The sequence below is a fragment of the Chiloscyllium plagiosum genome, chromosome 15, assembly GCF_004010195.1.
Source record: "Chiloscyllium plagiosum isolate BGI_BamShark_2017 chromosome 15, ASM401019v2, whole genome shotgun sequence".
Lineage (NCBI taxonomy): Eukaryota > Metazoa > Chordata > Chondrichthyes > Orectolobiformes > Hemiscylliidae > Chiloscyllium > Chiloscyllium plagiosum.
The window spans coordinates 49,476,121-49,491,110 of NC_057724.1; the positions used below are offsets into that span (position 1 = coordinate 49,476,121).

General features: G+C 38.8%; 1 protein-coding gene across 4 annotated transcripts in view; it reads left to right on the forward strand.

The window, feature by feature from the left end:
• The window catches only part of tenm1 (teneurin transmembrane protein 1), a 2,412,691-nt gene that overhangs the window by 707,488 nt on the left and 1,690,213 nt on the right, over nucleotides 1-14,990 (forward strand). For 3 of the 4 annotated variants that reach the window (XM_043704862.1, XM_043704861.1, XM_043704865.1), the window contains one exon: nucleotides 2,084-2,191. The gene's annotated coding sequence lies outside the window, so the exon portion shown is untranslated. Of the gene's footprint in view, nucleotides 1-1,882; nucleotides 1,949-2,083; nucleotides 2,192-14,990 lie in introns of those variants that run through there. The other variant, XM_043704863.1, reaches the window with a different exon arrangement.

The window sequence follows — 14,990 nt, forward strand, 5'->3', positions numbered from 1 at the left end:
TCTCACACACACATGCTCTCTCTCTCTCCCTTATACACGTATACACACACACACACACGTAAGTTTATGGGGTGAATTTGCATCGCAGATACATTTTATTTTGTTCAAAAAAGGTGTAATCCGTAGGCAGTCAATCAATGTAAAATTTCATAAATTCTTTCTTTGAAAGTAAAGCCAGTCTGACTCCAGGTCAGGATACAGACAGATCCTAACCTCACACCTTTAAATGCATTGTCTGTGCTAAGATGTCACCTTTTTTTTATCCACTGATGCAACATTAAGTCATCTCAGGGCTGTGACTTGAAAGAAATTCTGAGATTTATGTATTAATCAATCAAAATCTGCAACCTCATGCATGATTTAGCAGTCATCTAACTTTGTCTAATACATTGTATCAGTTGTATGACACTTTGATCTTTTACTTATAAATTCTGTGTCCTATGATCCTGTCCCACTAGCTACCTGACAAAGAAACAGTGCTCCGAAAGCTTGTACTTTCAAATAAACCTGTTGGACTACAACCTGATGTTGTGTGACTTTTTAATTCTTGGTTTGATGCCTGGGTCTTCTGCCATGAGTCTTGCTACATGTTCTCACTAAAGGTGTGGCTTCCAGGCATGTGTTTTTATTACCCATACAACAGCCTTCCCAGAAGGTTCTCTGGCCTTCAAAACATCCAATGGGATGATGTCAACACCCTTCACTGTTGCCATGCTGGGGAGGGGTAAAGTTCACGTCTTCAGATGCTGGCTGGAAGTCAAAGTGCCAGAAAGCCTAATCAATATTTCTTCATTACACAAGCCTCAAGCTGGTTGTAACTGGTTCTCCTGAACCTCTGACATTGATTTCCACTTTTCTCTGCAACTCAGAGCTGTTAGCTGCCATTTAGTTTGGCCAATTTTCTGTCAAGCCTGATTTCTCCAGCTGTGGGTGAATTTAGAAGGTCTAATTTTGGATCCATGCTTGCTTGACCGCACCCTGAATAGGCTACTGACCACTTCCTCATTAGAGTCTCACCTCAGAACCTGAAACATGGTGAGGTGCTGCAGTGAGTTGATCCTGACCTCAAGGTAAACCTCGCTAGACTTCTTGCATGATCTGCCATAAATCTCACAATAGTCCACGTAATTCACAACGCTGTATGATTCCATTCATAGGACAGAGCCACAAAAGAATTATGCAGCTTTTCTTAACAGAAAAAAAACCTCATTGGTTTTCACTATAATTTTTTAAATCAAAATTCTGCAAATATTGCAAAGGACTGATTGTGCAAGTGTATTTGAGCAACAATCATGAATGGTCTCTTAGTGCTTTCCCCAAGTGAATTCTATTTTTTGTGAAACTGCAGTGAGTGTTGACAAGCCACTTAACCTAATCCTGACTTTATTTTCTTGAACCAGGCCCAGGGAAATAACGCCAGGATTTACCCTCCATCCAGTCGATTTCAGCGTTATCTCATAATATGACATCCTGGGGATCTTCCTTACCTGAACAGATCAGTAGAACACTGAATACATGAACTCACTGATCTGTCAGAGAAGCTGCAGCAAAATGTATTCCAGTTCTGTTTTAAAGTTAAAGTTAGATCTTAGTTGTTCGGCATTATTCAACTGAATTTTTTTTTACATTTGTGAAGAACAGAGTACTTGTGAAATCCTGCTATAGTTACTACTGCCGACAGGAGATGCTGAGATTAAGTGGAAGAGTGTCTGAGTGTGACATTGTTTGAGCTATGGAGCACAAGAGTGCTTAGTGTGTGGTACTGATGCCACAGAAAGCTCAGGGGCAGTTACTTGGTGTGAGTTGCTATGGTTACAACTCTGCATGCACTGTAGGTGAGTACAAGCACACAGCTATTTGATTTTTCTCCCCCCAGTTGCTTGCGGGAGGCTCGTTACAATGAGGTTTCTATCTCAAATAGAGCAAAGAAATTCTATACGCTTCTTTTGTAAGATAACTTTTTGTACATCATGGTTTTCAGGACATCACATTATCAGCTGTTTGAATTATTAAATAATGCAACAGAAACAAAATATCATTCATTAATGAAATGCTAATAGATTTTTTTGTCTTTTATTAACAGGTTTAACACTTCATGATTATTTCCTTTGTGTTGCTGTTTCTCAGTGAGTATCAGTCAAATCTTTACTGAGCCTCTGCTACAACTTGGAAAGGAAAGAATAAGAGACAGGTAAGGAAACACAATATGGTACATGGATTAATATTTTATTGCAAATCTTTGTTCTTGATATTAAGAACTAGTAACTTACCAAACAGCCTTTTTTTAAAATTATAACCTTAATTGCAACTGAATCTAAAGCACATATTTGACCAACTATCTTGTATTTAATTTTTGTAAGCTGTTATTTTAACTGTAATTTCCAGTTCTGTAACTCAACCTTGGTTGAGGTTCTGTGAGGTGACAAAGCAGTTTTATTTTTGGTTTATCAACCATTAATTCAGCAAAAAAAGACTATCAAGGGAGTTTAATTTATATTTGTTACACTTCTTGCAAAGATACAATTATCTTCACATCCTGCTCTCTGTATTATTCTTTAACTACTTACCAACTGTGATGAATCAGCCAAGCACATCATCCGACTGCCTAGCATCCATTGATGCTGTTCTGTGCCAGTCAATGGAAGGAATCCAGCAGAGCATTGTGGAATAATTCCCCTCCTTCTATATCATGATCTCCAATGGTGGCGTGGCTTACGTCTAGAAAATGAACAGCGTGGAGTCATCAAAACTCCATCTCCCGCTTGCTTGATACCACAGCTTGCTTGCTAGATGTGCTGGGCTACCTTTTCAACTCCATGAAACTGCAGTGTACTTTGTCTGGTAACATTAGAACAAATATGTTCAGGGTACCATATGGACTGGAATGACACAGTTTTTCTATCACCTTCAGTTCTTTTGAGATTTTGAGGTTGTGTCATAGAATGTGTTCATCTGGTTGATGTGTGCAAGTACACATTGAGCAATGACAGTACATAATAGACAAACATCCTGGAAGAAATCAAAGTTTTCCAGAGATTTCAAAAGCATAGGTCTGAGGCTGCCCCATACGTTATTTCTGTTAATCATGATAACAAATCCAATCTGACTCTGAACTTATATTTTCACTTATATGCCACAATTGCAGTAAAATTGTCAGCCAAAACTTGTCTTTACTTCAGTGCAATCCCTAAAGAGGCATAATTTAATGACATTGTAATTACATTGAATTTGATTGTTGAACCCAGTGGCTATCAATGTAATTTTGTGGGCAGGCTCCATTTACATATCACCAGAAAGTGGAAGAAAAGTAGCTCAGTGAGTCCTGCTCAGTTTGCTCCAGTACCCCCTGAACCAGAAGCTCGTCCAGCTTTGGAAAAAGGTACCTTGGAGAGATGGTTAATTCATGATGATTAAGTTGGAATTAGCAGGAAGCTCAGCAGCCTGTGTGGCTGAAAGTAGCCAGATTATGTGCAATACGTTCTTTGTGCAGAGTATTGAATTACGTATTAATATCTTGAAGGAAAAAAAGGAAAAACTACACTTATGGTAGCATCTTTTATAATTTCAGGATGATCCAAAGTGGTCTACAATCAATAAAAAACTTTTGAAATGTAATCATTGTTGTCATATAGAAAATGCAACAACATATCCGCATAGAAAAAAGATGAAGAGGACTGAGGAGAAATGAAATAACGACCAGATAGTTTATTTTAGCAGTGTTGCTTGAGTGATAAATATTGGCCAGGAAGTTTTGAAAAGATTTGTAGCTCAGGTTGAGGTTCTGGATGAAGGTTTGCTCGCTGAGCTGGAAGGTTCATTTCCAGACGTTTTGTCACCCTACTAGGTAACATCTTCAGTGGGCCTCCGTGTGAAGCTCAAGATGTTACCTTGTAGGGTGATGAAACATCTGGAAATGAACCTTCCAGCACAGTGAGCAAACCTACATCTATTGACCAGGAAGCTAGACAGAATTTTGGTGCTTTTCTTTGAATAGTATTGTGAAAATATTTTTATCAACCAGCGATTGAACGGAGAACATCCGCTTAACATTCCAAACAAAGGTTAGTACCTTCAACAGTATTGCACTGGAGATTATGAGCTCAAGACTCTTGAACTGGACTTGAACACACAACCTTTGACTCAGACTGCTACCATGAATCAAACACTATGTTTATTAGAATAGATACAGTTTATGTTTGAAACTGTCATTCCAAACAGTGAGGAGGAGGAAATAAACATTTTTTTACATACCTACAGATATATTGAGTGATTGTTTTAAAAAGACATAATTTAAAATATCATACAACAACAGGCTATAGTCCATCAGGTTTATTTGGATGCACTAGCATTCAGAGCGCTGCTCCTTCATCAGATAACTGGTGGAGCAGGACCATACAACACAGAATTTATAGCAAAAGATTACAGCTTCATGCAACTGAAATGACATATTGAACAAATCTAGATTGCTGTTAGACTTACCAGCAATCTAGGCTTGTTCAATATATCATTTTAGGTGCATGATACTGTAATCATTTGCTATAAATTCTGTGTCTAATGATCCTGTCCTACAGCTATCTGATGAAGGAGCAGTGCTGCAAAAGGTAGTGCATCCAAATAAACCTGTTGGACTATCGCCTGGTGTTGTGTGATTTTTAACTTTGTCCACCCCAATACAACACCGGCTCCTCCACACCATGGCTACAATAAACAGTCCAACAAAGGTGATTACCGAATTAATGTGACAGGACTCAACAGTAATCTTCCAGAAACTTCTCAGAAGTCAATGTCAACCGGACAATCAAATCCCATGTACTCCTGATTGATCTATTTTGCTAACCAGGTTCAGAGATGACTATCAGTAGCAATAATAATCGAACACAATAGATTTGATAGTTCTACCAATCATGAGACGAATTATTAATAATTTTGCATTTTACTTCTGGAATGGGCCACAGTTAGTGTTCTTCAACGGAAGCCTTTTTATGGTCATTCCTTCTCCTTCTCCAGAAGCCTTTAGTTGCATGATTCCCACTGCACTGAATCCAACAGTATTTTTAAACATGTGATTTTAAAATAGTTGTTAGCTGATAGGCTAGCTCAGAGGTGGGGAACCTTTTCATGTTGGAAGGCCGCATTATGTAATCTAATAAGGCTGCATCCAAGAAACTTCAATTATATATTCTTCAAAATTCACATTATTTTGTAAAAATCTAACTACTAATTTTCTTCTACTCTCCGGTATTTTAAATACATACATTTTAAGATTAAAATAAAAACAATAAAGGATGAAAAAAATATTAATAAAAAATAAAAGATTTGTTCTGCAAAATTTGGATTCATTCAAAAGGTCACACACAGTGTCCTTGAAGGCCGCATGTGGCCTTAAGGCCGCAGGTTCCCCACCCCTGAGCTAGCTGCTGCATTTTCTGGTAATATCAACACTCCTAATTCCGGGCGACAAAGGAAAAGATGCCTGTATAAAAAGCAACCAACTATCTGGATTTGTGCCCTCTGCAAATGAACCTTCCTTTCATTGTAAAAGTGAAGCGGATGTTACATTTTAACAAAACCTCCTCTGATTTTCAAAGATTTTCAAAGTTTTTTATGGAGCAAAAACTACCCACAACTCCTCAAATCTTAGTTAACACATCAAATATTTCTTCCAAAGGAATTTCAGACTACTAATTCCAGGTTCGGATTTTTGGACTCCATCTTAAAAACGAGGAAATTGATCATATGGTATCCCTTGGTTAGTTTGTCATTAAGAAGGTGCTAATTGAATAATATCTTTATTCTTTCTGATTCTATCTCTCTATGTATGATTGCGAGCATGCCGGCACTATAGAGTGTTCCCTACATTAAGAATATGTGAAAAAAAACCTATTTCTGATTTGAGTTTACCTTCGTGTTTTTGTGGTTGCACTAGGTCGGAGTCCACCAATAGAGGGGATGGGGGAAATGCATTCCTACTCATTATAAAAGGGGTAATATTATCACAATTTTTCCATGAATAGATGGTGACAATAGGGAGAGAGAGATTTGTTTTCAAATTTACTTTATGTGCATGAAGTGTATTTAAGAACTTTACATTGTAAATGAGAAGAATTGAGTTGGGTGCTAGAGATTATTTTGTCTCCCATGTTGAATAATATTCTCTGTGAAGTATCTGTCCAGTTCATATCTGTTGCATCCATGACTACTAATTATGAAATGTTAAAATTTTTTGGTTTTAATAATTTTTTGCTTGACCTTTCAAGTTTCAATTGATCAGCATTAACGTTACTAATAAGATATCATGAGTTTATACCTCTAAGGAAGATGTATGTGGAAATAACTAGCTTTCCAGTACATGGATTAGCAGTTCTAACTAAAATGGAGCAAAATGGGAAGGGAATGTCCCTTTGTTCAGATTTCACAGCATGAATGAAAATGATTTTTTTATATTTATATTTACAATTTTATCATATGTGACAAATAGCCAAGATGAGTTAGGTGGGTTCACCAACAAGCCCCACTGGAAAGGAAGGGTGGATGCTTTAAAGGATCCAGGGGAGTCTGCCTTCAAGTCCCTCTGTTCCCATTTGTTGTTACCTCCATTGAGGATAATGGCAAAGAGAGGAGTCCTCTATTCCAGGGTTTTTCAGGGAGTATGCCTATGTAGCATTTGACCTGCCCGCTTCTTATTAAATACCAGCAGTGACAGGATAAGGCTCTTAAGATGCCCTTAAATGACCACTTAAGCATCTCATTTGTCCTCTGGACTAAATCTGAGGGATTTGAGAAGGCATCAGATTCTCCACCCAGTATTTTGCTGCCTGATTACACAGTGACCATTACCACCCATTGAAACAACCTTGGGAAGATAGGGTGCATTGAACTCAGCCCTATATCTCTACAACACTCCTCTGTGCCAATTGTTCTTGCAGTTTTTATGCTGCATATTATGGTATATTTTATTTTAGCTTGCAGTTGAACAATTATTGAGCTACTTTGTTGTAAGCACTGCATATGGCCTTTTAAGGGAATTCCAGAGAAATAAATTTCTTATAACGTATTTATTTACTTTGTGTCAATACAGATTGAAAATGACTTAGACATAGAAATTCCATCTTTACAAATTTGAAGACAAGTGTCAAATCTGTTGTAAAAGCATGGATATGACAGGACAATATCACAGTAATGATTATATATGAATCTAGGGAATGGATCTGTGATGCTGGTTCACAGAGTGTAAATAGGCTTTTTTTTCTCAATACCTTGATCTAAGAAAAAGCATCTTGAGAAATTTTGTTCAATACAATGTTAGGTGGTTAAATTAAAGATGTTGGAAATTGCAATTTGCTATTCCTGAGAGAATTTGCACTTCCTAGGCAAAAAATGATAGCTTCACAAATCCAATTTCAAATACAGTTACTTATACTCAGCAAAGGAATTACTGTTCAAATTATGTTGATAGCTCACAACAGGTAGGAATGTATGTTAATAAGAATTATTCAGAAATACTGAACTGCAGTTTGTGATGGTTTGTAATTTGTTTTCTTAGTCAGATAAAACATAATTCTTGATATTGTAGTGGAGTTAATTTTGAAACTGCAAAAAATAAATCCCAGAGATGTTATTGAAAATGAACCAATATTGCTTTTGCTGCTGGGTGGAATGAATGTAGAATTTTTAAAAAAATCTAGATCAGAAACGTGTTTGATAGACCCTCATGACATTGAGACCAGACTGAAGGTAGATCTAGGGTAGCAGGCCCCACTGATGGGCTTGAATTTGCTGGGGGCGGTTTAAGGTTGTGGCGTCTGGAGGGGTAAAGAGAGGAGGGCAGCAGGAGTATGGTACACCTATGATAGGGTGCAGAGAAACCCTTGAAAGATACTACCTTTACCTTACACAGATCATGATGCTGGGGTTGGGCTGGAGGTTACACAAGGGTTAGAAGTCACTGACACCAGGTTTATTTGAAACCACAGGCTTTTGGAGTGCTGCCTTCATCAGGTGAAGTGAAGAAAAACTCTTCACTTACTAGTCAGTTAGTTATACTTTACTCACACCATCTGATACTTTTGATCACCGACAGAGACTAATTATTTGATATTCCACTCACACTATTTGCATGATCTTTTGATCTCTCCACCCATTGATCTCTCTGCCTATAAAATCTGTGCCTGTGACTTTCTTCACTTCACCTAGCCAAGGGGCAACACTCTGCAAACTTGTGATTTCAAATCAATCTTTTGGACTATACCCTGGTGTCATGTGACTTCTGACCTTGTCCACCCCAGTCCAACAACAGCACTTCTACATCATGGCTACCATTGACACCACAAATCGTCGGTTCAAAATAGAGAAGATCTCCGAGAAGATCGCACATATCGATACAGACATCAAAGTTTCTGTAGAGATGCAAGAAAGCAGAGAAAATCTAAAAAGGACTACAAATGATGAACCCATTCAAGGTGACCAGCAACACAGACTACACTGTGAGACTCTGCCATCACCCCTCTCTCACCATCCTTAATCAGCCCATACATCAATACTACACAGACACTGCAACCTTGAAATTGAGAGAGGACCCATAATCTCAGCTTGCGCTCAGGTTATAGTGGACCAGCTGTTAGACATTAGCAAGCAGAAAAGGCAACGGAGCTGCATTACCTCCATGCACACCAAGAACAGGAAACGGGAGAAACTTAGCATCACCAACAGCAGCAACCAAGCACTCCTGCCGGTACCACAGTTGAAGCTAATACTACCAACAGGGAAATCCATCATCAGCTTGTCTGACCACACCTTTCAACCAAACAAAAGTGAGGGTGGTAAATGGGATCCAAGTCAATGTGTTTGTTGATAGAGTTCCAGTTGGAATTACATGCTTCCATGAAATGCCATGGAATGTCATGGAATGCCAACTGGAATTTTATCAACAAACACATTGACTTGGATCCCATTTACCAGCCTCTGAGAAAAATAACAGGAAATGACATCACCACAGGAAATGACATCACCAATCCAAAGAAAGCAAGAATCATCAGCAATGCTTTTTCCAGAGGCTCACTGAAGATGTTACCTAGTATGGTGACAAAACATCTGAGAATGAACTTTCCAGCACAGCGAGCAAACCTACATTCAGAACCTCAACCTGAGCTACAAATCTTCTCAAAATGCATTGTGTACCTCATACGCTGCAGGCAAGGATTCCCTGAGGCATGGTATAATGGTGAAACCATACAGACAGAATGACAATGAATGAATGGACACAACACAATAATTGCCAGACAGGATGTTCCCTCTTAGTCGGGGAACACTTCAGCGGTCAGGGACGTTCAGCATCTGATCTTAAGTTAAACATCTTCCATAGCGGCTTTTGAGATACACAACAATGCAAAATTGCAGAGCAGAAACTGATAGACCAGTCCATACCCATGATGAATGCTTCAACCATGATCTTAGGTTCATGTCACGTTACATTAACTTCACCATGCTTCTGTATCTGTAAAATCTTCCTTCCTGTCTTGTTTTGACACCATCACGTTGAATACTTGTTATGATTTCAGTACCTTAATCAGCTTGTACAGTTTTGGATTACTTGTTACTTTAGTTACACCCTCGATGTGCGACTCATACCTATCATGTTATTCCAGCTGTTTGGTTTGTGTCCAGCACCACCTTGTTTTTAATTTTTTGTAATTATCTATCTGCCTCAATTAATTGGATTTTGGGTCATTCCTTTCTCTTACTTTTCAGCTGTTGACACTTTGCTCGCACTACCCGACACTTTTGATCACCTTCAGAGACTTATTATTCGACACTCCACTCACACTATTTGTACGATCTTTTGATTTTTTTTGACCCGTTGCTCTCTCTGCCTATAAATTCTGTGCCATGTGCTTTTCTTCATTCACCAGACAAAGAGGCAACACCCAGTAATCTTGTGATATTAAATAAACCTGTTGGACTCTAACCTGGTGTTGCATGCCTTCTGACTTTACACAGATCAGTCCACTCAGCTAACACTCACATGGGTCTCTCCCACCTCAGGTAAATTAGCAGTGGAAATATGATGATGCACTTCATGTTAATTAAGTAGCCACTTAAGATCTTCAAGAGTCTCAAGAATGGGGAGCTGGGAGTTTCCAATGTCTCCACTGTTCTCTGTAAAATGAGAAATGGGTTGGCAGGTTGGGTAAGTAATAGGCAGTCTATACAATAATTCTGTGATATTATCCCCACCTTCATACCCTCGGGCAAACTATGGTGGTGTCTGTTATTGAAGGGTCAAACAGAAAGAAAAGAGATCTTTCTTCAGCAGACCTAAAAGACTGCCTTGACCAACAGTACCAAACAAAAATTGATTGGTGTTTGGAAGGCCTCATTTGTATGCAGTATATGATGTGTTTTGTTTATATACAATGATACTACATTTGAAAAATGTAGATGTATTTTACAATAATACTACATTTGAAAAACCCTGCAACATTCCAACAGCATTTAACTGGCATAATTATTTCCCAGGAGATCACATGTTGGGTAAGTCTGATGGGAAAATCCAAGAAATGATCTGATTAAAGTGCTTACAATTTTGCAAGGGTGTGGCAAGATGGATGGAGAGAAGTAGTTTTCTCTCATGGTGCTAAAAAGTAAAGTTCCCACATCAGAGGACTCCTGTCGCATTAGACAGAGAGAGATGACTACGATGGTTTAACCTGAAGTCACCATGCTTCAGGTAGAGGGACGGTTCTTCAATGATAACCTCAGCTGGTGTGGGAATTGAACCCATGCTGTTGTTATCATCTCACCCATGGGATCATCAACATCAAGATTCTTGGCAGAAGCAATGATACAGAGATGAGAATGAGCACCTTTTCCACATAGCTTTGGGTCCGCTATGTGGATGGCGCCTTTGTCATCACGAAACAGAACAAACTAGAAAAAACCTACAATATCATTAACAGCATCCTTACTGACATAAATTTGACTAAAGAGGAAGAGAACAACAAGAGACTCACTTTCCGAGATGTTACAGTGGAATGCACAGTCAATGGAGAGCTGCAGATCAGCATCTACAGGAAAGTAACACAAACAGATCAGATACTCAACTACAGGAGCCATCGTCCCAACACCCACAAACAGAGCTGCAACAGGACATTATTTAAATGAGCCACAACACATTGCAGCACCCAGGAACTATGAGCAGCAGAAGAAAAATACCTATACCGCGTATTCAAGAACAACAGGTACCCGATAAGCAGTCTGCCGATTCTTAAGCAACAAACCCAAACAAGAAGACACAACACGCCCAGAGACTCTATCCATAATACCATACATCAAAGACATCTTGGAAATGATGACCAGACTACTCCGACCCCTTGGCATCATGGTAGCCCACAAACTTACCAATACACTGAAACATCTACTGATAAACCTAAAGGACCCTGTACCAACAGCCAGCAAATCGGATGCCATATACAAAATACCCTGCAAGAACTGCAACAAAAACTACATCGGACAAACAGGCAGGAAACTAGCCACTAGGATACATGAGCACTAACTAGCCACCAAAAGACATGACCAGCTGTCGCTAGTATCCTTACGCACAGACGAAAAAGGGCACCATTTCGACTGGGACAAAACATCCATCCGAGGACAGGCTAAACAAAGACATGCACATGAATTCCTTGAGGCCTAGCATTCAAACCAGAGCTCTATCAATAAACACATTGATTAGGGCCCAATTTACCAACCTCCGAGAAAAAGAACTGGATATGATATCACCCACTTTAACAGACAAGGACACATAAATAGCAAGTGGGACAGGACACCAGCGCTTCACCGGATGCCCACTGATGATGTTACCTGGCATGGTGATGAAACATTTCAGAACATGCCTACCAGCTCAGCAAGCAAATTTACAACCACAGCAGTTGTGCATGCCTAAGCAAGCCTGTGTGTTCCAACTGAAATGAGATCTTTGTGCAAGTTCTTCTATTTTGTAAGTTTGAACTCATTAAATCAATGGACGCTTGATAGAGTTTGGCTATGGACAATGCTGTATATTGTCACAAACCTAACCGAATTTACAACAAGTACGGAATGTAAATGCTAAACAATGTTGGTGGAGGCAGTCAGTTTACTTTGGAACATCAACTAAATGCAAAATTGTCTCCTGTTGTATTCGGTTGATAGTCTTTTATCTTGAATTATACACCAAGCTATTGGCCTAGCTAGTGATATTCATCTTATGAATGAATAAAACAAAGTGGTGCATGATCTTTTTCTGATTGATTTCTCAAAGCAGGTGATCATCTCCTGACCTAACTTAGTGTTCTCTTTTTGCTTGTTCTATGAGATATCTGTTATCCTCTGAGATCATCTCACTCATTGCATTTTTTCTGGATTTCTTCGAATATAATAGGCTGCCTTTAAGTAATTTTGTTGTCTGCCTATTTGAATTACAAATGTATGTAATGTCAAATAATTTTTGATTAATATTTTGGGCTCATTGTTCCAAATAACGTAAGGACAAATATCTTGTGGGTTCTCTATTTGAGACAGATTTTTCAGCACATTGCTTATGCATGCTTCATAATGACTGTCCTTGCTCAGAACAAAGCTAAATAATAAGGTATAACTTGGCACACAGGAATTGGTTTACAAGGATATTGCTTGTGAAGTAATCCAAAATTAACAAACATAAATATAGGGTAGTCGCTAATCAATAAGAAATTCAGGAGAAACTTTTTATCCACAGAATGATTAGAACATAATTTGCTACCACACAAAGTAAATGAGAGGACTAGAATTGCATTACACTGAACGAGAAAAATACAAGAGGTAGAAACAAACAGATGTTGAAAATGTGAGATGAAGCAATGAATAACAATCTCAAGTGAAGTGTAAGCACTAGTACAAAGCAGTTGGGTCAAATTACATTTCTCTGGGCTGCAAACTTTCTTTACTTCTTCTCATTAGGCACATTACAGACATTCATTTCTCTTTGCACTTTCACAACCTTGATTCCCTTGTCCTTTCCTTGAAAAGCTTTGAACACTGCAATTTTCCCAATCATTCTGTGTCTGTTTTGCTTTCGACCCATCACGCTTGATTTGTGTTGAACTGCTGTTCAGGTTGCAGCCCTTCTTGTGGAAAGCCACCATTTTAATGCAGTGCTCAGTTTCATCATGTTTCACACTGTAATCTGAGCTGCTGCTGCTGACAGTGACATTGACTGCACACGCACATGCTCATGCGCACACTCACACATTGCTGATTAAGGCCCTGGCATGTCTTTTCTGAACCTTAACAAAGTTGGTCATTTCCCTCTGAATCCTAATGGCTGTTCCATCAAGGGTTCAACTCTGGGTGTTAACTTTTTTTGCCAGCAGGGTCTTTGCAATTCTGCCTTGAGGATAGAGTCAAGAAGGATTAAAGTAACCAGACAGAACAGAGGAGAACCAAGCAAGGAAATGAGAGAGGAGCCCAAGATGAAACTGGACAGACAATTAAACACAGACACAAAATGATTATCTTTTCTGAGAACACTTAGCAAATTGTTCAGTGGAGAAAAGTTTTTCAAAATTCTTTGCTATTCATCAACAAACTTTATGAATATAATGATGATGGGTAGCAATTATTAGATTAATAGCTTCATTTATGGTGTATTTTATTTTACTTGAGGTCACGGTAGCTCGCTTTTTTATGGGTGGTAATTTAAGAGTTCTTGGGTCAGAACAATAATTATGTGTGTGAAATAATATCGCAAACTGATCACTAATGTTTAATGAACCACAATTATGATCAGCTGATAATAAAACATGAGCTACACAAGGTCAGTTTCACTCCGAGAAATGCAGTGTCTGGATAATCAATTTTCAAGGTGATTTTCTTTCCATGAACTGTATTTTGCACAGTGCAGCAATATTTCTGTGTGATGAAGTGCAAGGACAGTGACTGCCCAATTGTTATTTTATTCACTTTCCATTTCTATCCAACATGGCTGTGCAATGCATCTGTGAATCTGGGGCAAAGTAATTTGGTTTGAGGAGGTTTGTAAGCATGCTAGCCCCTTCAAGAATGGTGAACCACAATAAAGGAAGTGTTTAAAAAGGGAATGAGCATTCACCTTTTGACTAAATCCAACTCAGATCAATAATTTTATCCAGCCTTATCAAGCGAAGATTTTTGAATCAAAGTATTATTGCATACAATCAGCATGTCCACAATTTCTTTGCCACTCATTAAAGTGTATTGTTTTCTCAGTTTATCTCATTTATTTATTGGTACACATGAGAATTTTGCCATAAGAAACTCAGAAATAGTGGAAGGAGCAGGTCGTGTAATTTCACAAGCCTGATTCCCCTATTCAATAAAATCTTAAAGCACCTCAATGCTTAGCACCTACCTGCATTTTCACAGTATCCATGCCTTTCAATGCCATGATGTGCCATTACTGTTAGCACACTGATGCTTCAGCCAGAGCCACGGCTTTAATTACTGCCATTTTGAGACAGGCTTTAGCCCAGGCACAAAGAAAGGCTGCTTACCAGTAGGGATTTGTCTGGGGTGACACTTTAGTGAATGGCACACAAAGACCTACAGAATGTGCCAGCTGACAATGGACCAAATAGATCATATGGTCCTCTGTATAGTCAAGGGTGAGTGACAGATGCTGTTAGTCAGGGTCTTCCAGTACCATTAGTAGGCCCACAATCCACAGCTTTCAGAAACCATAAGACCACAGGATAAAAGAACAGAATTAGACCAATCAGCCCATCATGTCTGCTCCTCCATTCAATCGTGGCTGGTGTGTTTCTCAACCCTATTTTCCCAATAACCCTTGATCCCATTGCTGATCAAGAACCTGGACTTGGCCTCTGCAGCCCTCTGCAGCAATAAGTTCCACAGATTTACCACTCTTCAGCTGATGAATTACCTCCTCATTTCAGTTCCAATGGGTCATCCATTTTTATTGCATCCCTTCCAATCAATTC